The sequence below is a fragment of the Cheilinus undulatus genome, linkage group 9 (genome assembly GCF_018320785.1).
Source record: "Cheilinus undulatus linkage group 9, ASM1832078v1, whole genome shotgun sequence".
NCBI lineage: Eukaryota > Metazoa > Chordata > Actinopteri > Labriformes > Labridae > Cheilinus > Cheilinus undulatus.
This window is the reverse complement of record NC_054873.1, coordinates 33,461,312-33,485,155: the sequence shown is the minus strand read 5'-3', so window position 1 is coordinate 33,485,155 and position 23,844 is coordinate 33,461,312. Positions and strand designations below refer to the sequence as shown.

Genomic DNA, 23,844 nt, shown 5'->3' with positions numbered 1-23,844 from the left:
ATAGTCAGTGGTTTACTAGGACAACAGCTGCACAAACATCAAAACAAAAAAAAAAACATAAAGGATATCTTAATACCAGGCTGCAGGTAAGCATACATCAGTCTTCAGTTAGAGAACACCGCTGTCTTCATCCCTAGATTTAAGCTTGATTATGTTGTATTTGAAAGTATGTCAAATGTGATTTATTACTCGTAATTAAGATGTAATTTGAGGTGCAGATGGTGTTTTGTAAGAGAAAAATAAACGGGACGATGTACGAAGACAAGCGCTACACAGACAAATGAGGCAACAGCATCACTGTTGCTCACATGTGTCATTAGATTCAGTTTAACATAGCTCCATCAGCTTGCCATTGATTCTTTAAATTACAGCCCTGGATGGGAATGGCTGAATGGAAGAGCAAACAAATGACTACTGACATCAATAGTTCCATCAGCGTGGCTAAGAGTCCAGTAATAGAGGACAGAGGATCAGAGTCGAAGACAGGCAACAACAAAGACGCACGGAGATTAGATTCTTGTCACACATGTCACACAGAAACCAGACCCAAAATCCCATAGGGGAAAATATTGGATCACAGACCCTGTCATCTCTCACTCTCCACTTATTGCATATCTCCCTCTTTTTTCTTCTTTCTCTTTTTTTCTCACATACACATAAGAAAAACACAGACATTTCTGTCACCTCCCCTAGGCGAGCGCATGAATGGTCCCTTGATACTGAGATCTGAGGATCAAAGTCAACAGGGCATCCATGTGTGTCAGATATATAAATAAAGAAAACGGGGGTGGTGGTTATGCTAACATGGAAGCTACAGTGCATGTAAGAGCTGGATACTGGATGGATAGAAAAACAAGGAAGGACATACCAACGAGAGAGGGATGAAGCATAAGCCATGTAGTTCTCCACAATGAGGAAGACTAACACAGAAATGTAGAGGAGCCAGACAGAAAGAGAGCACTGTGGCAGTGCCAGCACGTCCCCCATGAGTGTTGCAGCCTCTTTTGTTGCTAATTAACACAACACGAGGAAAGGATAACCTTTTAAGCAGCGCGGTGCACCAAACAGCCCACGGAGAGGGAAATAATAACAGTTAAGGTGATGGGGCGGTAATGTGAGGAGCTAAAAGCAATATGCCAATCAGGGAAATGAGAGATCCTTCCACCTACTTGACTTTACTTCAGCTGATGGACGAAGAATCAAGGAAAGAACAACCGCATTTTAAGAAGTTAATTCTTCAAAAATGGTTTAATGACTCATTGAATCTATGGTTTAGAACTATGTATTTTAACTTTTAACTTGGTGGAATATACACAAAATTACATGGCTTAAACTCTTACAAGCTGTATATTACTCTTCTGACTAATGTGATGCTGTTATTAAACCAAGGTGCTTCCTGATGGCCATCGTCCAGGCTTGCACTAGGCCCATTCTCTGTTTCTTCAGGTATACTCCCAGCTGACCCCTCCACCATGTATGCAGTCACCCTGGAAACATCTGGTCCAGCCCAACAGGTCCTGGACACCAAGTATGCGGTGAGCTGGATAAGGCCCGGGAAAGCATGCCAGGTGCCTGTTGAAGTACAGCTGCTGCTCCCGTATCCAGCAGCTGAGCCTTCCCAGCCCTGCTCTTCTCCGTCAGTATTAGACACACAGTCTTGCCAGCAGTGCCCAAAAATGTGTTGGAGAAAATTTGTCACAAAGGGGTCCAGGCTTTACAAGAGTATAGTAAGACTGGGAGGAGCAAGGGCTGAAAGACTGACTTTGGTTCGCATGCTCAGGTACCAGGAGTGCCTCATGAACTCATCACCCCATGTGTGAGTCCAAGTCTAAGGTTGATCTCAGTCACGCAGTTACTGGATTTTAGGGTTTTAAGTCCTGGGCAGAGCATACTGACCTGCCGTGCACCAGAAAGGTTCTCCTTGTTGCTCATTTTTCCCACAGTTTTCATTTACAGGGGGTCAAATTGTATGTTTCCCCATAATTCCCACTTATACTGCATATGACACCTTGTCTAGCAGCTTGTCCTAAATTTTGTGTGATTCTCAACTTTAAGAAATATTTTTTTTTGTATTTTACAGCACAATCTGTTTTACCTGCACACTTTACCTCTAATGAGGCCTTGGTGATATGGCCTTAATAACAAATGACAGTATTTTTCTTGCCCTTGGTAACAGTGCTATATCACATTATTACAAAATGAAAAATGGATGATCTTCTCTAAAGCAACATGTGATGGCATACATAACTTGGCATAAGATCACAGAAAAGGATTTTTTTAGATGTGTTAACTTCGTTCTAGCTGCAACGTTTTAAGTGTCATCTCTAACCTGCAGAGGTGTGCTAAAGTGCAATAAAAGCATTTGAGAAAAAAAAAACAACTATGGACTTTATTGTGAAGAACTGATAGAAGTTGTGTGTTTATCACTGATTTAACTGCGCTGCTGTACGGGGAGTTCCTGCATCTAGAGTTTACAACTGCTTCTCTGACCTTGTTTACAGCCACAGCCTGGCTTGTCTCATCATGGATGTTAAATAAGAGAGCCATGGGTTAGAACACCCTAAAACAGTTTTTAAGCTGGAACAAATTACTGTGGAGGTGGGCTCAAGTCAAACCTATACAAACAAATGTCTTGTTCAGCTTGTGTTAGAGCCCCAGATGGCTAACAGAGACACTGTGCGAAACAAGCACAGTCGCTGTATGTTGCTGTTATTACAGCCAACAAACTTGGAGAGAAAAGAACACAGGTTTTACCCATTTACTGCGCTTAATTACAACAAAACATGCTAATGACTGGACCCAGACTGAGCTGCTGTTTGTCATAAATCACTGCAGCATCGCTCCTGCCTCATGTGTACACTACAACACAAGGCATGCATTTAAATTGGTCATAGTGGTGTTGTAAAAACCCATTCCAGGGCAGGAATTTTACCGGTGATGGTATTTGTTACTGGTTTACTGTCCACCACTACCCCTAATGGCCCTTAAACTTCAATCAATCTTTTTCTCATTCGGGAAAAAAGTGACATTTATAAATCATATTGGATCTTTTTTGGGGGGATCCTTTTCCTTATGATACCTTTCATTACTTATGGGCTCATTTGAGCTTTATTAACACGAAACTAGATCTTGCAGGGAAGATTGCAGCATAAATTTACATTGGATGACATATGGGTGATGGAGGTATGGATGGGGTGATGACCAGGGAGAGGGGGTGGTTGGCCCAACTGTCAGTGAGCAGAAGGGGTGGAGAGGGCACAGCTTGGCTTCTGGCTCAGAGACAGAACCAGTCAGCTCATCGTCCATTCATACATGTGACATGTGGACACATTAACGCATGATGCACACACCACTGATCATGGTAAGCCAAGAACCCCCTCACCCCTTCTATCCATATGTTGGTCAGTGAGCCAGTGGGGCAAAATCAGTGTTTTCTGCCAGGAGCAGAGGGCGGCCAAGCTGGTGTGCATGCATATGTAAGTGTGTATGCATACATGTAATATGAAGGAGAGTGCTGTATGTCAGGACATATGTTTCAAGGTCAAACATAAAGTCTATATTGGGCGTATATAAGGTAAATTCTCTCCCAAATGAGTTTGTTTGCACTTTTGTGTCTACTGTGTGTGCTGGGCATGGCTCTGCCTTCAAGATGACATTAACATGTGTTCCTGGGAAGAACTGCTTATCCAAAATTGGTTCAGAAATTGACAGAGACAAGGCTGGATTTAAATGTATGTGTTGTGGGAGAGTGTGCGTAAGGTAGTTGTGTTATCTTTCACTTCTGAGCCTTTTTTCCCACTGAGAGCTAAACAAAATAAAATCATATTTGTTTAATTCCATTCAAGTCAAAGTCGTTGAACTGAAGAAAGAAAAATAATCTCCCTTTTACTTTCATCTCTCTCTGTTTATCGCTTTTCACTTCGCCCTGTGGACCTCACAAATGCACACGCAAACGTACAAAGACACACAGTGAGCACAGCAGGTTTTCTAATAATCACTGTATCAGTCATCCTTTGTGAAAAGGAGGTAAATTCCCCACATGGGGGAGTTTGATCAATGCCAGAGACATGTAAATCGATGTGGACATAGTCTCTGCTAGCTGGCTGGTTCTTATCCTTTATCCATCTCCCACCTTTTCAAATCGTACTCATTACCCTTCCCCCTTCAAGAGCAAGTCTGACACCTCTTCTTCCTTCTCCTCTATCCTTCATTTACTCGCTGTTTCTCTCATTTTTTCTCTTTAATCATGTCTGTGATGTGTGCCGATGCTGCTGACAGATCCATCACAGTTCTACCTAGACCAACGGCAGGACACATCACTTCACACTAACAGACAACGTCCCTGGATAACCTTGGTCATCATAAAATCTAATGGCAGAGGTCCGTCACACCTTGAGATCAAAGGTCACAATCATGAAGCTTTTCAAACTTACTGCACGGACTGATGGAGTGGGTGTGTGATAACCAGCTACAGCATGAGTGATTTATCGGTGACGGGCGAGCACTGCAGCCCTTTTGGCAGCTCTTTTTTGGTCGCCGTCTGTAGTGTCTTTTTGTCAACTTGTCCATTCCGTCACTCACTCCCAAAGCCAAATATTTAAAAAAAAGGGCTGCTAAGGTGACCTTGGACTGAGTGGAGACGTAAAATGTGGATTAATGAACTGGCTTTTAGAGACTAGGCGGAGAGTGCGCAGAACAAATGTCACGATGAAATATGAAGGTCAGGTTTCAGTTACAAAAGTGTGAATCTAATAAACCTACAGCTGCTACATTTGTGTGTCAGGTATATAGAATTCACTCTTGAGCACAACAGAGGAAGATTAAATCAGATCCTCTGAGGACACAGAAAAAAATTATATTAAATTCCATTTTCTGCTTAATCTTGCACAAAGTCTTCTCTTCTTTTTTCTGTCTGCCTTAAATTAAAATGCTTGTGATTTAAATATGTGAGTCAAATATTGCAAGCTATTTCAATCATGATGCATTAAAGTAGACCAGAGCACCTGTAAAGAAGATAACACAGTTAAAGTAATATTTTTCTAAAAGTGCGCACATTGTCAAAAGTTTTGCAGACGTTATTTCAAACTTTCATAATGTTGTCAAAGAGGCAATACAGGCAGGTAAACAACTAAGTGAAGCAAGGCCGCCCAAAAAGGGGTTGCCTTTTTATTGGTAATGTTAACAATGTGTATGGACAATTTCACCAAACTATTTGGAAAGTAATGTCAGACTTCATAGCCAAGCCATGATGTGCACAAACATTAGAATACCAGAGAATAAAGTAGAAGGAACTAAAACAACTTGAAGGGGAAAATAATTAAATAATTGCAAAAGAAAGTAGAAAATTAACAAACAAGTGGATTAAAGGTGGAAAAAATCTGCAGAAATGAGTGGTGAAAAGTGGTAGAAGAGTGGCAAGATGGGTTAAAAGTTGCAAAAAACTGGAGGAAGCAGCAGATATGGGTTACGAAGAAATAAAAGTGGTTAAAAATAATCAGTAGAAATCTTGAAAATCTGTAAAAAGTCCAAAAAATGGGTTTAAAGTGGCTAAAATCTTCATTAATGAGTGGTGAAAAGTGGTTAAAGAGTGGTAAATGGTTTAAAAGTTGCAAGAAATGGGAGGAGGCAGTGGATATGGGTTTAGAAAAAATGAAGTGGTAAAATTAAGGAGCAGAAAGCTTGGAAAGCATCAAAAAGTGCAGAAAATGGGTTTAAAGTGGCTAAGTGGTGGAAAAATCTGCAGAAATGATTAGTAAAAAGTGGTAGAAGAGTGGCAAAATGGGTTCTAAGACACAAATATGGGATAAAGAAACAGAGATGGGTTAGGAATATAAAAAATGGTAAAAATGGCAGGAGAAATGGTGAAAAGCAGTTATAAAGTGGAAAAAATTGGTTTAATCTGGTAACAAACGTTGTAAAAAGGCTGAAACGGTGATGAAAAGGAGTTAAAAAGTGGCATGTAGAAATAATTTCAACATCAGAACCCAATAATAGCTTCACACACTTTTCTGCTTCATAATGAGGTAATGTTATCAAGATACTAGCACCAATGCTGCTTACACAGCACACATGAATTATTATCATCTATACAACACAACTGGGGAGGGCTGATTCAATGATTTTTTTTTTTTTTTTCCCACAGGCCCAGTCAGTTTTGTGGGCAGGCCTGAAGTAAAGCACAGGGAATCTCCTGTAAAGTTTTGTGCAAACAACTTCAACAAAGAAAAGTGGGTAATGAGAGAGTAATGAAGATGATTTAGTCCAATAATCCAAGTGGACAGAAGTGATTAGCCAACAGTAATTCACTCATTCAACTAATTATGTCCACATATGAAATACATGGCCTGCTCATTGACACGAGAGCCTGTCAATAGTCAGCCGGGAGGAGGCGTCAATACTGGACAGACGAAAGGTCAGCAGGTAGCACTGGTCAACTGGAAACAAACCAAATTAGCTCGAAACTTTGCAAATAAGTTCAAAAAAGCTCCAATAATGTAATCAAGGAGTTCTTGTAACTTCCGGTGTTGTTAATGAGGTCTTACACTGAGTGCTGCATAAAGGCACATTCCTCTGCTCTGATAGCTGTGTGTGAATTCTAGAGTTACTCTGAGAATGGCAAAGCATGTGTGCAAAAACAAACAATGCCTCCATGTTTTTGTATGCAGTCTTTGTGTATTGTGAGTGTAAAAACAACAGAGAGAGAGAGAGAGAACATGTTAGAGCAGCAGTTAGTAGTAAATAATCCCCACAGGGATGATGATGACGATGAAGGAGCAGATGAAGTGAAGAGTTTCTTGCTTCAGATGCTCAACATGGTGACCACAAAGGTTCAAATATGCATCAAGAAGTGTCCCCGTCTCATTAACACTGCAGAGAATAAGCAGAATTCCTTTCTTGTTTGTTTGCATCAGTTAAAAATGGTAGATTCATGCTTGATCACAAATTAATGTAGCATGTGCCAAAGGTTCAGATTAACAGCATTATTGTACAGAAACATTTTTATAAAGTTAAATAGGGAATGGCTAATTGATACTAACACTCTTCCATGATGTATTTAAATTACTGTACCTGTTTCATTTAGTATGTTATACATTTCATACGTACAGTAAGCGAACATGCAGGAAGAAAAAGAAGTCAACATATTGCAATATTCCAACCAAAACTGGCCTTCAAAAAATCATGTCAACATGTTAGTCTGATTGAGATCCTATAGGTTGGATTTCTTGAAGTCTGACAGACATGTAGGTTGGGGGTCTATTTACTCTACACCAGTGATCATCAACAGGCGGCCCCAGGACCACAGCCCCCACCCCCACTGCTTCCCATCTGGCCCTCATTTTTTTAAATTTGAAAATGTGAGGGGAAAAAAATTAACTCATTGAGTGCCAGCCTTTTTATAAAATGGAAAGTGACTTGTGCTAGCGTTTTTGGCCATTTTGAGTCATCTTTCAAGACCCACAGAATATTTTGTTCTATGATTCTGAAAACACCAAATGTCTCAATTGAAAGAAGAAACTCTTTATTTCATCATGGAAAAAAGTTTGTTTGTAGCTTGTTCAGTTCTTGATTTATCTTAAGTTGAATAGAGGCTAGTTTCACCAAAAAGACCACTTTTTTTTCTAGAAAGCTGAGAAAAATGCATTTTTGTGAAAGAGAGTCTGTCAAGCAGAACAGGGATTTGAATGTTATAATTTTGCCTTCAATAACATAAAAGACATCTGACAATTGTATCAGCACAATATTGTGGACACGAACAGTTATCAGTAGCAGACGTTTATCTGTTGTATCCTAACAATCTAAAGCTTCTACCTGCTGATTTAAATAGGTGATTTGACGTACCAACTCTGATTGGTATTCCTGCTCAAATATGAGAAAAAAAGTTGGCATACTGCAAGTGTAATACCAAACAATGCAATGAAAAACACATTGGCATCAGTATCGGCCATCAGCTACATTGTTATTTTAAACATCGGTGTTGGCATTGGCCCTGTTTCTTACAATTGGTGCATCTCTTGAACTTAATAGAACTTTGTGGAATTCATCCACAAGTTTAAGCTACCACTTTCAAAAAGCTGAGCTTTTCATCCTGGTTGTGCACTGAATAGTAGTCGCCTAAGACCAGTGAGGCAGAATCATGCCCTTATGCAGCATGTTAAGATGCAGTTTAGATGAGTTTAGATTTGTTTATATGTTGCCTGATGTACGATGATCACTGCTAGGATTCTTTTTTTTATGTTTCTGTTGTTTCTGGTTGTTGTTTATGTAAGATGCTTTTGCACCATGAGTGAAGTTATCCACTGAATTACAGAGTTCCCACCTGCAAGTACACAAGTGCCAGAGTGAATGGCGGTGCTCTGTCATTAACAAAGGGCTTGTCGTGGCTTTTAAATTTTCTTCATCACTGAATTCTTGCAAAAGCATAGATCACCTTTCCTCAGAGGTTCAACATGAGGCAGCGAACTCAACTAAAAATAGAAATTGACTGCATTGTGTCAGCAATTGGTATTGTAAATATTTTAAAATAACACCCAAAGTATAAGGAAATTACTCATTGTTGTGTTAAAAGTACACTCTAATGTAAGTAAAATAACACTATGAGTGTTCAAAAATTACCCTTTAAGAGAGTTATAATATTAAGACTTTCCAAAGTGTAAATTTAACTCAGGACCTGTGAGAATTACAGTACTGGGCATACGTTTTAGACATGTTTGGGCCAAAAATTTGAGGCTGAATTAAGGCATAGATGTGATGGGTAAGCTGGCCAAGGGCACCCTCACATGGGAAGGAGGATTGTCACAACCCAGGCCCTGCTCTGGATGTCCTTGTGTATAACCAGGGGCATTGGAAAATATCTTGTTGTAACAATAACAAATTCCACATCTTTAGGGAGAGTAAGAGATGAATGTGGTGAGTAAACATGGTCTAGGGTCCTATCCAGTTGGGTAGATAGGGTTGCCACAAGGTGGGAAAAAGCCCGGCCAAAATAAATGCCACCAGGCTTGACCTTTGCTGGTGAATGACATACACGTATGTAGACATTTGTCAAGCTTGACTCTGGCTGCCCTCCCCCTTCTCTCCAGCCTCACATGTGGTACAATGATCCTTCGCGCCCTACATGCTCAAAACGTATGCATTGCTGTATTTAAACTCGGGGAACGTGTTTAATTTAGCACTTTGGAAGCTGAATTAACTCTAAAGCTCCTGCTATAGTAACTAGCTGAAAGTTGATTCTCCCTTAACCTTGTCAAGCCTACATGATCTATAATTGTAGTTCAACTTTAACATGTAAATGTGAGTGAGATCAGTGCATTTAATGTGCATCAATACCATGTGAGCACTTGACTTTTTATGTTTTTTGGAACTGCTGTCAGGTGTGCGCTTGTTTCAGATACATTTAGTTTAGAATAGAGAATGCTGTTATCTTGAGTGAAGTCTATCTGTGTTTGTGTGTGTGTAAGTACCATTGCTAACAATGCTCTTTGTGACATGCTTGTCCACAAGCTGTGATTCACCCCACAACCCTGCCTGTCTGAAGTGAGACTATTAGCGACCAGATCCTGCAGCGAGAAGACACACAGAACCCTGAGGGGAATTCAAGCTGAAGTGCACACCACTGTGTGTATGTCTTTGTTGACTCTAAGCAACTAGACAGTGGTCATGGAGCTGTCAGTCACTCTGTCATTTATGGTAAATGTGACTTGAACAGTGAAACATGCACCTAAACTAGAGCACACACATACATAGAGTTAGAGGAGGCAGTTACAGTGATGGCATGGAGTATGAGGAGACATTTCACAGCAGTATTGCTGGTGCCAGAAGGATGACAGTTGTCACAAACAGTGACATACTTCATTGTCCATCAGTTACACCACTGCAAAACTCTGCCATGGACTGTATACAACTTGTGCAAACACAAACATTACTCTTTTATACATCCCACATCAATTCAACACCGGAGCCTTTTCTGTTGTAGCTACTTCATATGCGCTGCGCGTTCATCAGAGTTAATGAAGACAAGGGTAAAGTGCTGCAGGCTCATATCTCACATTAAGTGAGGGCACAGGCCAATAAACACAGGAATAAACTCACTCACAGACACAAAATAAAACCATCAGACTTGTCTTTAAACTAAAATAGAGTGGAAAAGTGGAACAACAAATAAAAATTACATATTTACAAGTTATAAAAAGGCATGTTAGTCAGGTCAGGTCTGGTATGGGAGCAAATGCTGTTTCAGCACGTTGCCACGTCACCCTTGGTCCTGTACCGCTCTGGCCTCCTGGTGGCCATCCACCAGGCCAGTGCCCCATCTTTCCAGTTATCCTCCCAGCTGCCTCCTCCATGATGCACACAGGCTACCCTGGTGGCTGGACCAGCCCACCAGGTCCTGGGCACACAGTATGCAGTGAGCTGGATCAGGCCCGGAGAGCATGCCAGGTGCAGTGTAGCAGGTAAATGACCCCTCCCATTCCCACTCGCCTGAGCACATCAGCATTAGACATACAGTCTTGCCAATGACACCAAACGATGCGGCAGTAGAAACTGTCACAAGAGTCCGGTGGCCATCAGTCAACGTCCAGGCCTCACATAAGTATAGTAAGACCAGAAGGATTAAGGAAGGAAAGACTGACTCTTGTCTGCATGCTCAGATACCTGGAATGTCACACGGTCTTCCTCAGCAAACCCATCGCCCCATGCATGAGTCTAAGTCTTGGGTTGAGCTCAGCCTCACAGTCAGTGGATCGATGGATTAATCTGCCAAGGAAGGTGAACTGCCCTACAACTTCCACACTCACCATTCACAGAAACAGATTTGATGGCAACATCCAAGGCATCCCCAAATGCTCCAAATCTGTTTTGGTCCAATGCTTCAGCCTCCTCACTCAGCAAGCTAGTGCCCCACAAGGACATCTTAAGTCTCCACAAGGATCACAGCATCTTCAGCAAAATCCAGATTAGTGATCTGGACATTGCCAAATGACACTTAACAGTTTGCTGTCCCTGTTACCTGCCCCATTATCCAGTCCATAATGACTGATGGGAAGAAGTCAGAGGTGGACTCATCACATTTCACAGCACTCTCAAAACCATAAGTGTAATAGTGGACCTGTTCAGATGCCAGTCCCCACTCAAACAAGACGGATAAGAGATGATCTAAATACCCCAAGGACAAGAAGAAACACTCAAAAATACACTTGAGTGAGTCCACGGGTGTCTGAAGGGGTAAGGAATCCCACTGCAAAACAGAGTAAGTAACAAAGGCAGAAAAATAAACTCATCTTTGAAAGGGAACTTTGCTGATCTCCTTATGAAAGCATCAATTCACTTAAGTTTCAGTGAATTGAACAAGATGTGCCCTGCATTTGCAAGAAAAAGCAACACCAAAGCAAAACCAGAATAAAAAAAAAAAGAAAATGATGCTTTTTATCTTTTTTGACAACACAGCTGCTTCTGTCTTTGAAGAGGAGAAACAAAAGTCATCGGTTTAGACTTCTGTCTGTCTCCTGTTGAGCTCAATGGGGGATCGTGCTACACCTGCGCTACGCTATCTTCCAGTTCATTATTTCATCCGTGCTCCATCTCTGTTTTATCCTGATAAGACATATGAGAGGTGAAATCAGTCAAACAACACAGTAATGAGCTTTGCCACTGCAGGGTTAATGCTTTTACACGACTCTGTAGGATGTGTTGGATCCTAAAGTGCTGAGTAGAGCAGTGTAAAAGACAGTGCTTGAAGATTTCAATGTGTATTTAGCCTAAAATATAATGTTACACACTAAGGTTGAATGCTAACGTTTCTGCACAATTAGGTACTTCCAATTTCTGCAGCATCAAAGCTTCATTGACAGTCAATAAAAATCAAGTGGGAAAAAGTGAATGTACATTGATTCAGAAGAGGTGATTCGAAACCAAATAAGGGTGCTGAATGCTCAGTGACCTCCATATTGACTGACTACAGACATAGGGCTTTGTAAGGCCTTACTGCTTCAGAAAATCTATAATTTTATTAAGGTTTCTAATCTAAGCCATGGCAAAGAGGAAAAAACAGTGTGATGGAGATGTGACAGCTCAGTTATAGGAAGTAAAGTATTTGGTTGAGAAATTGCTGCTACATTTAACTTCACCAAAACAAACTAATTATTTCAACGTTTTCATGGTGACAACTTTAATTCAGCCCATTTTTACTGACTGAGTATACAAATCGCTAAAAGCGTCAGCAAACAGAAAAGCCGAGTTTGTAATTCCACTGTGTTTCTCTGCAGTCAGCCTGCTAAGATCAAACTGTGTACTGAGCCTTGGCTTCTGGCTCAGCACCATATAAAGCTGATGGATCAACGTGCAGAGGCACAACATATGAAAGCCATTTATTTCCAGCAGTGTCTGTTTTGTCGGCGGCAGCACCGACACGTGCACACAAGGACCCGCACACAAACACATATGCACGCAATACAAAGTTAAAGAGGGTCGTGTGTGTTGGAGACATTTCTATATGAAACCCACTCGCGGCGAAACAGAGATGGGAGACAATGGCCAATCTATAATCATTAGGAGGGAAGAGTAGAGATGGTGGAGAAAGAAAGCTACAATGCTGTCAGCGAGGTGTCGGGATAACAAGATTAGACCTTGTGTGATTCATCTACAGCCATGGCATCCTGCTCCTCACCCGCCCACCACCATCTCTGTCACTTTTTATACTCAGCGTTTATTTCTGGCGTTTCACAGCTTATTTCAGCCTTCAATATCTGTCTTAGAAGCTGTGCAATTTATTCTGTACAAAAAAGAAATTAATGGCCTCAGTCCCATTAAATTTGCATGAGGTCTTCTTTTTGGAAATCTCATATTCAAACAAACCTGGTGGACCTCTTTGCTACCACTGCCCTTTGCACTCAAGTTCATTGGTTATTGGTTCTAAAGTATTTTTTTGTTAAACATTTAATTACATATTTCTATTTGTTGGAGGATACAATGCGAAACTATGAGACTTAATAAATACAACAGAATAGGATACAATACATTGGGATGTGATGTTAATGTCATACAATAAAATAAAGTGTTGCACAATTCAGTATGATAAAGGATAGGGTAACATAAATCATGGTTTTAAAAAATGCAATAATTACACACGATAAAAGTTATTTCAATAGGATGCATTGTTATACAAAATGATATAATGCTATAGTACAATAGGATACTGTACAATACAAAATTGTAGAATAAAGTAAAATACAAAAATATATGATATAATTTGATAAGACATTTTAAAAGACAATATGATCTGATATGATATGCAGCAGTGTGATGCAATTTAACAGAATGTGATGTGATAATGTGATATACAGGATAAGGTGAAATTTTACAATAAATATACAGCAGCAGTATCTTAAGTTAACAATGCTATATAGCAGTGGTTTTCAACTGCTTTAGCCTCAGGATCCACCAATACCTTTGATGACAAATCGTGACCCAAATTTCCAAAAATGTTCCACAATGCATGTTTACGTAAAAAAAAATTTGCATAAAAGATCTTGGATGGAACAGAATTTATGACAGGAACAAGACAAAGGACAAAATCCATGTATTGCACCCCCTTTTCCCTCAAATCTTGAGAAATTACTTCATTAACATGGTAAAATCAGATCTTTTACTGCAGGAAAAAGAGATAAATACATTGAAATATCAATAAAACATTTAAATTTACCCATTATCACAATAAAACTGAATGAAATAAACAGTACGGTTGCATGTTCTTCATTGACATTCGCCACCATTTTTTCCAGACACACATTCATGACCCACTGAAAACTACTCCGCGACCCACTTTTGGGTCCTGACCCACCAGTTGCGAAACACTGCTATACAGTACAGTACGATACTTAACAATATGGATATGATAAGATAAGATACAACACAATAAGATATGGTAGGATATGATAGGATACAACATTATAAGATATGTTACAATACAATAGCATTCTATACTACAGTACATGACAGGATATAATATGATACGCTATGATACAATACAATACAATATGATACAGTATGACAGCATATGATACAATATGACATGATATGATATGACTCAATTCAATTTGATTTGACACAATAAGATATGATATGATACATGGGATTTGATGTGATAAGATGTGATGCAATATGATTTGATGGGATACACATTTAATTTGGATGATCAGATGTCCCATATGGTGATGCACTTTAGTTTTGTAAACCTGTCATGAAAATAAAGGTGCTTGTTTCACATTACTCTTCTTTGTTCTCTCACTAAGGATTTTTGCGTACTTGTTAAGAAACTTCTCTGTTGATTTCCTCTCAGATCACTTTGTTTTATTGTCAGAGTCAGACGGAGATAGGTCATGTTCCATCTATACATCAGGGGTTTAAACAATGACAAAAATATTTATATGTAATTATCGATATAGTGTTTTACAAAATGTTTTCTTACCATGTTCATGTTTACTGACATCTTCATATACCCGCAGTAAATGTTTAAGTCACATGTGCACGTATCATCTGAGCTAACGCAAATATAGTGCAACAGAGTGACAACAAAGTTCATAAGTCTTTGTCCACATTCTTCAAGCCGTCTGAAGTAAAGCAGCTGTCTATCCTGATTGTGCCGATGCTTTGTTGTTCTCAGCTCTGGCATGCAGTGTCCTTAGCATAGTGCCTCAATTACTTGCTTCAGGGGGCAATTATACTGCAAGCCTCTCTATTCCAAACTCAATGTCTCTCTTTCACACACTCTTCAGTCCAATGACTGACAACAAGGACAGAGCCGGCAAACCACAAGTAACCTTGCAAAGCTAAAAAAAAAACCCATCAAAAGCAGCCTAAGTATGTAGAGATATCTACTTCACAAGACAGCAATCCAGTGCTCTGACTTCATGCTCCCCGTCCTTTCTAACCCTCCCTCTAAACACTTTTCTCGCCTCTATCTGCCAGGATCCTGCACTCTATCCCTCCTCTACCTCCATTCCTCTGTCTCTCTCTCCCGGCTTGGGGACAGTGGAGTGACTTTGAAGTTGTGATGCTTCAGGAGGAGAGCGAGTCGCTCTGGCTAATTAGCTGCCCTTATCCCAACAGCAGAAGCTACCACCAGCTCCCCAGCTCAGAGGAAGAAACAGAGCAGGCATCAACAGTAACCACCAACTGCTGCACGCTAAAGATACCCTCCTCCCTTCGCTAGTTGTCAGTGCTAGTGGCTAGCAACAATTTAACTCACCCCGTGACTAAACTGTGGATTAGCGGAGTTGCTCCTCTCAGCATAATGATCGGTAATATGGTGTGAAAAGGAGTACAGTGAATCCTCTGCTCTCGGGGAAAGCTTGTCAGACCGAATGTTGACTGCAGTGATGAGATTCTACACCAAGTCAAGTTTTCTATGTCAGAATAACAGACAAAGTTTTACAAAGCTCAGGAGAAATGTTCAGTTTAACACTCTTCAGTCAAAGAGGAAATAGTGTTAAAGTTGTAATCATTAATTGAAAGTGACAGATTATGTTAGGAACTGTAAGTATATGAAGGCACCTTCTCTCGGCTCAGGGACAGACAGCTACAGAAGAACAGCACTGTGAAAGCTGGAAAGATGTGAGAGAAAGACGATGTGCCAGCTGTACACATCCTCAAAAATTAATGCAATGTGGACGCAAGATGCAATATATTCATGTGCGTAAGAGGCAGTGAAGAGGCAGAGGAGGCGTGACAATCAACCCAACAGCAGAGACAACAATGGACAAAACTTTAGGGCTAAAGACAACCTGATAAACCAAGTCCATAATCCTGGGCATGTGCATGATGTGCCATTGTTACTGCACAGATAGAAACATGACTGTCAAACCAGCTGATGGCAGATAAATACAGTTTGAAAAGTCACTGTTAATACTAAGGATGTTCCTAAGCATCTATTTCCCTATAGTTGGTTAAATTCTCATTCAATCTTGTGTTTAACCGACTAGTCTAAAGACGAGAAAATCCTAGAAAACAGTTAAATTCCTCACAGGGTCCTTGTGTCAGAGGGTGTGAAGTTAGCATGATATAGGATACTCTCTAGAGCGTGGCTAACATTAGCAGCTAGCGCCACCAGCCTTTATTCCTGTTGGCAGATTAATATCGTGCTTTGATATGTGATCTCTTTTCACTTCAGGTGAGTAGTTACACGTGAGTTAAACCCTCAACAGCCTACATACCGATTTATTTCAATTTACTACTTTTAAAAACGTTCATATCGTGCTGTTCCTACTACACGCTAGCTGCTTATCCACCACTGAGCTTCTCATTTCTATATCTGGTGATGTGCATTACAGACCGGGATTTAAATGCTGAGTAATTAGTTTAACTGACTTGTAAACCCCACACCATTTGATAAACAAATTTAACTGTTTTACCAATTAACCGTACGCATCCCTAGTTAATACCTATAAAATGATAAAAGTAAGATTGGTGTTTTAGTCCAGTCAGTGACCGTGCAAACTTGTGACTTCAGCTGTATGCATTTGTGGCTGTTTGTGTTCATTCTGCTTTTTGATCAAATACTTGTCAATGAGTATATTTTAACTAAATACATAAAAACCAGGGGTGTAAAGTAACTAATAAGATTAAACTAGTTGCTGTAATTTAGTAGTTTTTTGTGTATTGTGTTGTTTAAAATACTTCATTGATGACAAAGTGGGAGATTAAATGATAACCTTGTTGAAGTTTTAGTTGTATTTAATAAGGGAAAAAAGCTATCTTGTTCGGACTTTCAGAAATGTGCTTTGTTGTCCAATAAAAAACGTGTTCACAATATCCTGCGGTTGTTAAGAAAATGTGTTGTTTGGCAATGATACCAAAATGCTGGCAATGTTTTAGCATTAAGTGTTGTCTTTTTTGAGAATTTTACGTAGCCCTTTCTTTCTGCTTCTCTTAATCCTATGTTTTGACCCAGTTTTATTTCCCAGAATTCTTATGAAAGCAGTAATTACAGGACTGACACGATGCGTGAAAGTATGCAGGCAAAAAATATGGTTTAAAATGCCTTATTCTACTCTTTAACCTTCTTAAGGTCAAATGTTGCAAAAACAGATATCCCCTTTTTTTCATTATGTTAATAAATCATTCACTAATATATGTCACTGTTCTATGTGATCTTATTTTAGCAAACATTCAGCCATTCTCCGTGTGTGAATGTCACATTGATAGTTCGATTAAAAAAACACTCTCTCCTGACAGAAATGTGAGTAGAAACGTGGTGTACCTACTAAAGCGTCTGTGTTATCTTGTCCCAGCAGGACTTCTCACAGCATGTCCGCCTCTCTCTCTCCTGAGTCCTGCTCTCTTTCGCCCCCCCCTCCCTCTCTCGCTCAACCCTACAGCCCTGAAGCACAGAGACATGGCATGAGAGAGAGAGAGGGCTGGCTGAGTTTCAGAAACATTAAATACTCCCTCGAGATACACACATGCCCACACATACAGCACTGGCTTCTCCTTGTATCGGATCGCCACGCTCCATTCTGTTTGGCCTCAGTGCCAACGACTGCTGACATTCTGTCATATGTGCACATACTGTTTACTCTCATTTCTGTCTGTTTCTCTCTCATCATTTGAAGCATGACAGGCACCATTTCCCACTGATGGACTCTCCTATTTTTATTTAACATAGAAAATCATTGCTCTTTGAAGAAGTCAAGGCTCCACCCTTGGTAACAAACTGACATAAAGTTCATAGACAAATTCATTATCTAAGACAATTCAATGTCTCTGCCATCCATGGTGTCGTAGCCCCCGGGTCTGAGGACGAATGAGTTCAACATTAGTTAAACAAAGTTCAACACAGTGAGCAGAAGAAAGACCGCTCTGCCAGACAGCCTGAGACAATTAATTCAAGCTGTCTCCTCGTCACCACAGAGCCAGACTCCCAAGGCCAGTAAGTCGAAGGACAAACCAAGAGGGATGATTTATGTCATGGAGGATGTGTTCATGCACAGAAATATAAATATAAAGGTGTGTCTTTTAAAAAAAAAAAGCTTTCCACATTGTTATGAACACTTACCTGCACTTTAATGGCCTGTATGTGTCTATCTCTGAGCGCATGCATGAATACATGAGTGTCGTCAGCATAAAGGCGCACACACCTGTCCAGAAAGTCAGATTCTCCCCTAATGGTACCATGGGGACCACACATATTAGCATATTAAAAGGTGACATTTCAGAGTCTGAGCCTTGCAGTAGAGTTCAGCGCGATGACTCTGACAGTCTGACAGCCGCACAGGCAGGAAGAAGAACAGACACAGCAGACCGGGGAGCCTGACACAATAGGAATATGGGGAAAATGGCTGGATAACACCTGTCCAGACATGGTAGGAACCTCCATAATGGATGGTTTATTGGAAATCTGAAAACAACATGAAGTCTAGTGTGTGCTAAAACTAGAGGCAACACACAAAAAGTTGGGTCCAGTGGCCGTGGGTCACAGCATTTAACTGCCTTTATGTGTGAGGAGCAGTAGCAGCAAGGCTTTGTAATATGAATGTGGCTTCAAAGAGCTTTAAAGCAGGTGGCCTTGTAAAAATCAGTACATACCCTGTACTTACAAATACTGCATGTTTTTAAACAAATCACTTAGTGTTCAAAACCCTGTGAAATACTGAATCTTATATGTAAACTATGAGAGAGAAAAAACACAGACATGTCTTTACACATCATCTTTTTAAAATACCTGGTTATAACAATGTATGCTAAAGCCTGAAAAATACAAAAATATTTTTAAAAAATAGCAGAAGTTAAGACCTGATACATGATGATACTTGACACTATTGCAATAATGGTATAAAACATAAGTGACATCAAGAGTCTACTTGATTGGTTATCAAGGAAATGCAGAGAAGAATGATAGTTTTGAAGTGTATTTTTCCCCAGAAAAGCTTAAAAATGTTAAGTAACATATTACTTTTAACAGTAGACTTAAGTTTTCGACTGTGCAGAATCACATTTTTGTTCCCATAATTCTGGAACAGCAACATGACCATAACAGCAAACCATACACTAACGTGTAAGGCTGAACAGAATTTTGCAATCATGATCACATCACGTTACATGTCACGTGACCTCAAGCACATTATGCAGAGACATCTGTGTTGTTTGATGAAAACCATAACTCGGGACTTCCTCTGGGTCTGTCTCCAGTCCTTCATGGCTGTGCTGCAGTTGACTGTGTACCCTACCCACTGACTGCATTTTCAGTGTGCAGCATGGAGCAGCATCAGACTGCTCAACCCGCAAGACAGAGGAGTTCACGCGGTAACCATGCCTGGCTGTGAGAGAAAGATCATACTGAAGTGCTATAATAACATAACAAACACACGTGATGCTATTGTGCCAAACTGCAGGAGCTGGAGAAGGGTCGACTTGCATGAATTTGTGTCTTTTATGTATTTTCATTTTAAAATTTGGGCAACTGTGGGTAAGTAACCTATTTATAAATAAATGCGCTTCTTCTTGCTCCTCTGACCAACTCATGCACTGGCAGTCAACGCATGAGTTTAAATACACTGGTATAGCTCTGAGCACCTTCATCTTTTGCCAAATTGAAATAAATTCATAAGCAGGATTTCACTTATCATTTTAAAGCATCTTCACATGCTGGCAGTGGTACTGCTGGTGGAGGGGGACACATATTTTAAGGCATATTTAAAAACCTGCACTCATTACATGGCACTGCCTTAATGATGGTAAAAGAAGCAACACCATGGCTATTTTTTAAAACCCTGATATACAGTATTACCGTACTACTGCCCTTTTCTACTCCCAATGCTTAAAATTTTGTAAAAAGCCTTGCAGCACATTTTTACCTCAGCAAGGAGGTTATGTGATCGGGAGGGTTTGTTTGTTAGTTAGTTCGTTTGTTAGCAACATAATTCAAAATGTTAAGGACCAATTTTGATGAAATTTTCAGGAAATGTCAGAAATGGCATAAGGAAGAACTGATTAGATTTTGGGAGTGATCCGGATCACCGTCTGGATCCAGGAATTTTTTAAAAGATTCTGTACTATTGGGAGATAGGGTTAATGGCAGAGGTCCGCGCTCTCCGAGTGCTTTTCTAGTTTTTAATTAATCATTATTTTTCGAAAGATTTGAATCCATCTTTCATGCCTTCACTCAGATAAGACAGTCAGAAACTGGAGGGAGAGAGAGTTGGGGATGACATGTGGGAAAGGAGCTACTATTGCATGTACATGGTGCACACAGCCATAATCTCAGCTACGTTCTGGACTATTTTTTTTTTTTTTTTGACAGAAAATTCAACAGAAAAAGGCAGAACTGTGAATTAAGTCATAGAGACAGCATGAAACATGGGCCATGTTGTTTCAGCATGAGTTAGAGGTGAGTAAAAAAGGATTTGCCTGAGAATCAAGAGTAATCAGTTGTCCTCAGAGCTCAACAAACAACTGCATTCTGGTAAATTTTCAACATATCTAAAAGTTACGATTGGAAATCAGTGCAGCCCTGGCATTAAGAGATGTCAAACTACAGGAGAATCTGGCAATATAACCTTTAAAAGTCTCCAAAATCCGAACTTTTATTGAGATTTTCTGCAGAAATTGGGCTTGAATGAGTCCAATAGTCTTGTAGTATGTATCCAGTCCCTGACTTAAAGAAATACAAAGACAAATCTGTACATATGACCCAAAACTTAAAGTACCCAATTCTTTAAATAAAGAGGAGCCCAGTAACCCCTGGCTAACACTTAAACCCATCTTTACTGTCACATGCATGAACACACACCTGCTAGTTCACACACTAAGGGCCAGCAGTTGAGAGAAGTGTGACAATGGCTGAGTTCAGTAATTGGCTGTGAACTGCAGCTTCAGCAAAGTCTCTGTCCTGTCGGAAACCTGTCAGCTCTTGGCATCTGTTTCTATCTTTTTCCTCTACAGGGCAGCACAATGTGAACCACCTGGGCCGGGCACATTATCCTGCTGCCCCCCCTTCTGCTGTCACACGTTACAACCCTTCCAGCAACTCCTTCTGCTACATCTAATAATACTTCTGTCAGTGCTGAGGCGACAGAAATGACCTGTCCTTCCCTTGTGAAATTATCAGACTGCATGCTGAGCTGAAAAAAAGATGGAAAGAGAGCTTCTACTTGTGTTAGACAGCAATAAGTGATTAAAAAAAAAGTCAGGAGACACCGAAGCAGCAAGAAGCTGATTAATACCGACTGTTTATCAAACAGCAATATCCTCGCACAGAGAGCTTTTCATCTAAAGTCTAATGAGGCTGCTGCAGAACTGATGCAAAACACAGGGATTTTCCATTTGCAGACAACCCGTAAGGTGAGTGAATGCACCCGTTTCCCACTTCCCAGGTCATAAGCAATCAATTACAGCAGTCTCTCCTCTCTGTGTGTGTCCTGTGAAAGACAATTTTCAGGTTGCAGCATCTTGTTGTCCTCTATCTACATGCTCCCGTTGGTTTCTTTAAAACCATTCCATCAACAAGAGGGCCAATTTTGCTGCATGCCAATTTGGGCAGACACTGAATAGAGCTGCGCAGCAGGAGCCCTAGGACGCTGTACGGAAAAAAACCCTCCTGTATGCTTCAAAAAGAGGCTGTGTGGGTAACAGCAAAATTACAAATAGGAGAGTTTGACCCAGAAGATTCTGAAGTGCTTCATAGTGAGGGCATAGCAATTATCATTGCCAACACCTGATTTATTTTTGTATCCTTTCAAGGTTTCTAAGAGGCTCTGCTTTAAGCAGGGGGAGCCGATCAGCTGATTCTCCTCGTACAACATTTAAAAAAGGATGAACAGCTGCTTCAAAGAAACACCGTCACCCACTCAACCCGAGATTCCACTTTTCATATGACTTATTATGATAACACTTTTAAGAATCAGCCTCTGATTTATGAAGCAATTTAAAGTCCACTCAAGCAGTCCATCCTTCTAATTTTTAAAATGCTTGCTGGCAGTCAGCCCAGATCTTATCTGTAGAAGTAATGGCTCTTTTAAGAGATATCACTTCTCATTCAAAGTCCAGTTTTAAAGGGTTTATTTCAGACAAGCTAGCATTAAGATCCAGTTAGATTTGCAAAATAATAATCAGTAGGTTTACATGACGTTGGAGAAGAATTATTGTGTTAGTCCGAGCACAACTTGACCTTTGAAACACATGGAAAATTTAGTCTGATTGGCATTGCAGTAGGTCAGATCTCTTGAAGTCTTGAAGCTTGGATTGGGCTACACAATTTTTTTTGTCTGTTACAGTGGTCACTGTGGTCAGATTATGAGATCAGAGCCTTAAATTTGTGCCGTGACTTAAGCAACAGTTCTATTCGTGATTTCCATGGACAGGATCTAGAGGCCCTACCAGGGGGAGGGGGGTTTTCTGTTTGGCAACCTCAGGATTTTATCTCTGCTTTTTGCAGATGATGTGGTTCTGTTGGTTTCTTCAGTCAGGGAACTCCAGTGGGCATTGGTGCAGTTTGTAGCTGAGTGTGAAGCAATCAGGATCAGGGTCAGAACATCCGAGTCCAAGGCAATGTTTCTCTACCAGAATTATGGTGGGTTCCTCTGGCTCTGGAATGAGTCTTTGCCCCAAGGAAGAACTTTGAATATCTCAGGGTATTGTGCACCAGTGAGGGTAGAATGGATTGTGAGACTGACAGGCAAAAATGCAGCAATGTGGACCTTTGTGGTGAAGAGGGAGCTGAGACAGAAGGCAAAGCTCTCAATTTACTGGTTGATCTTCTTTCCAACCCTCACCTATGGTGATGAGCTTTGGGTAATGACCGAAAGAATGTGTTTATGGGCTCAAGCAGTCAAAATGAGATTCCTCAGAAGGGTGTGGGATAAACCTTACCATGGAGGACTTCCATTGGGTCTGGGTTAAACATCTCCTGTCCATCAAGACTGAGCTGCATTTTGACTGCGCCCTGCTTTCAGTCATCAACACACCAACGATCCCGATGGATGGATGGATGGACGAACGGACGGATTGGACCAACAGACATGACAGGCTACAGGGGTGCAATTAACCAGACTGTGAACAAACAGTTCACTGTACTATATTGTATGTGTTTGTCCATCCAAACTTAATAAGGATGCAGTAGTTACAGTAGTTATTCACTGGCTGATTGTTCACAGCAACATTTCAGTGTCTCAGTCAGTCTTGGTCATCCCTTGATGATACATCATGAGGAAAGGACAATTTTAGAGCTCTAAAATTGTTTTCTCCGTCTCATAGTTTTATCTCACAGCACCAACTTCATTACTCTTCTCCATCTTTGCCATTTGTTTTTTACACTTGTGACTGCTGTGCATGCAGAGCACTCTGCTCTTATTGACCAACATCTTAGATCAAAATGTAAAAGGCAGAACAAAATCAAACATGCTAGACTTTCGGTCAGGAGGCGTTTCATATGTGTACTTGATTGTTGCTCACTATGACACACTTCACAAGAGGAAAAAACAAATTTTCAGGGCTGTCAGATCCTGAAATCTATGGAATTGGGCTGTAATCATGCTGAAAATGTCGAGTCTGACCCCAGGTTTACCCTCTTATGTATAGATCTCAAACAGTCCAAAACTGGCCCATGTGCTCTATGCATCAACACAGGTCCCATGCAACACTGGGCTTTGAACTGTAAGTGGAACAGCGAATTCATAGAGTAACAGCCATGAAGAAAAACAATGTCTGCATCAACATGGTGAGTGATAGGGAGAAAACAACACATTTTATGACAGAAGATGAGACAGCTCATGTTGTGTCAGAGCTTTAGTTGTCCATGTTTTCAACATTCAAAGAACAACCAGTCTGCCGCTAGCTTAGCTGTGAAGCAATAGG

General features: G+C 40.5%; 1 protein-coding gene across 3 annotated transcripts in view; it reads right to left on the bottom strand.

The window, feature by feature from the left end:
- brsk2a (BR serine/threonine kinase 2a) overlaps nucleotides 1–23,844 on the bottom strand; it is a 271,523-nt gene that overhangs the window by 89,526 nt on the left and 158,153 nt on the right. The window lies entirely within an intron of this gene.